This window comes from Rhea americana, unplaced genomic scaffold, assembly GCF_003343005.1.
Source record: "Rhea americana isolate MKP2758 unplaced genomic scaffold, rheAme1 scaffold_96, whole genome shotgun sequence".
NCBI classification, from domain to species: Eukaryota; Metazoa; Chordata; class Aves; order Rheiformes; family Rheidae; genus Rhea; species Rhea americana.
In genome coordinates this window covers 208,821-211,660 of record NW_028187155.1, presented here as the reverse complement: position 1 = coordinate 211,660, position 2,840 = coordinate 208,821, and positions in this window count along the sequence as shown.

Genomic DNA, 2,840 nt, shown 5'->3' with positions numbered 1-2,840 from the left:
AGATTTAGTCTCTCAGCTGTCTCTCAGCATCTATCAAACACCAAAGACCCTTCCCTTGCACGAGAAATAACGGGCAGTCCAATAACACACCCAGGTGGCTCAAAGCAAGTTTATCGAGGCAACGGGGCTCCAATTTTTAACAGACTACTATCTGCCCTAGTGATCTTGCTGCCAGTAATGTYTTTACTGGACATTAATTTACTGTTTTATAGGTCCCACAAGTATGTTAAGGGTCCCACAGAAAACAAACCCTGATATAAAAAGATAATATTCACAGAACGGMCCAGGAAGATAGAATTTGTAGAAGAGGAAGGTCTGACACTGTAAAGGTGCTTYACTTGTACAGAGGAAAGAGACTGTGAGGAAATAAGCTAGGTGTAAATCCAAACCAGTCCACCCTTACACACCCACAGGTTACTCATACCTACTGAAGTGCAACACTAGGCTGAAAAAACCCAGCAACGACAAATAGCACTACAACAGCACCAAAAAGCCTTGGAGCCGAAAAGATAGCTCAAAGTACTCRAAGAAACTCTAAGGGTTAGAGCAGGTGCTACTCAAGAACAAATATTTTGTCAGTATCTACAATAACATGTGCAAGCTAGAAAAYATGGCCCAATTCATGTCAGCAAGCATGCCTGCCTCTGCTTTTCAGTATCACTTGAAAAGGGCAGTGCATGCCCCTGACTTTGTAATCATCAATAATCTTTTGACACTAGTCCTTGTAGCTTCATCTCAACTGAAGCAGTGTGTGCYTTTAAAGGCACAATAGAGACTTTGAAAGACAGGATGAAGAATAGCTAGCTCGCATTTGATCCAGCGGAAAACAACAGTGGGAATGGAAAAAATGCTCTGCTCCCCGCATCCTCAAATCCGTAACCTTCACACTGGATAGCGAACAGGGTCGAGATAGCATACTGAAGCAAAGCGGGACTAARCCAACACCACCACATCAGTGCTCCGCACTTCCAGTGCTGTCAGATCACTTCTAAAGCAAAGTCTCAGATCAGGATTCAGTTACATCCAAGATCACTTCTTGATACAAACAGCAAGACAATTGTCAACAGAGCTGGCAAAACCCAGGAGAAAACACAGGTCAGTCTAAAATAAAACGACTCCTTCAGGAGGAGGGGAGCACAGTATTAGGTTCTGCAGGAGGTTCGGCTCAGCCACACCAAGAATGATTCTACATCCAACTTTAAAGCCTTCAACCATAAACAAAGCACTGAGATGGCAAAACAAGCAGGTTTCTCCAGAAAACTGTGCAAGAATAAAGAACAGAATCTTCCGAGTGCACTGTGGTCCCTGAAAGGCAGCTTCAATGTTTCTTTTCAGTGCAGAGAAACTACAGCAAAATACTGTACAAGAAAACGGCAAGACAAGGAGTTATACAGAGGTAAAAAGAAACAATATCCTCACTTAACCRATGGGTTATAATTAAAAAGGTGCCAGAATTTCATCTCATTTTTCCCCTTTTTAAGGAAGGACCAGTACTTTAAAGGTCAATGTATTTATAACAAAAGTAAATGTTTATCAGTAAAAAATTGCATGTGGAATCRCTATCCCAACTTAGCCAACGTATTAAAACTGTCCAGATAACTCTRAAGATTAAATTGATACCATGTTGAAACCCACAGAAGTAAAGTTAGACAGAAGAAGATCTGGTAAACTCATTCTACTCTGCAGTCTCTTCTTTTCATAAATTCATGGCCTAGTATATACAGCCTATTTGGTTACTCCACATGACACTGGTATGTTCAATTCTTGCCCTCCTTAAGGAAATTGTAATGGTCAAAGAGATGCACGGGTTTGCTGTTTTGGASCAATGCAACGGTAATACCAAACCAGCAGGCTGAGAGTCAATTCCATTAGGTAAGGAAGAGCTACCAAAGTCGTGAAAGTCTGCAAAAGGAACGATGTTTCCTGAAAGAGATTCACGAACCACGTAACCAGGTCGTTTCAGTTTAATTCCCAAGCAGAACAGACCACACAGCAACAACAAGAGCTGATGTTCCAGTGCTTGCTGTTATATTTTTGCTGTCATACTCACTTAAAAACTCAAGATCTACAAGACAGTATCTAAAAGGTCAGGAGTGAAGTGTTTCTAAGCATCAGGGATTTAAAAAAAGCAACAAAATTTAAAAATATCTTGCTACTGAAAAAGGCTAATGAACAGAGACAAGCAAGCACTTCCTGGGGCCACAGCTAGATGGGTGTTTGGGCCTTTCCTCGTCTCTTTTGGCACGGATAACTTGCAGAAATCAGTGGAACCGCCTCTGCTCTTCTAAAAGCTTCTGACTGTCACTTGTTAGAATGTAAACCGAGGTGCACAGGGCCTGATTTTGTAATCGTCTGGCAAAAACACCCAGGAAAACTGATTTATTCGCGGATTACGTAACTCGTCCCGAAGAATTCAGACGGGGCAGGAGATTTAAAACTTTCACGGTCCTTGCCAGCGGCCACAGCGCGCTGAGAGGACAGGCGACGCCAGCGCGACCGTCCATCCGGACGGGCGGTCCGGAGGGCGGCGGGCGCACGAGGCCGGGCTCGGCGGGCGCAAGCGTCGCCTCCGAAGGAGGCCGCAGGGTCGCGGGGGGCCGCGAAACGCCGCGCTCCCTCGCCCAGCGAGCGGGCAGGTCGCGGAGAGCGGCCGGGCCCCGCGGGGCGAGCGCGCGGCGGGAAGATGCCGCTTCACGAGCCCGGCTGCCACGCGAGGAGAGCGGGGAGGGCAGCGGAGGGGGCGTAACGGGGCAAACCCGACGGCGAAGCGCTCGGCGCGGCCCCCGCTGCTCGGGGCGGGCCTGAAGCGCCGCCAGCGCGGGCGGGTGACACGCGAGGGC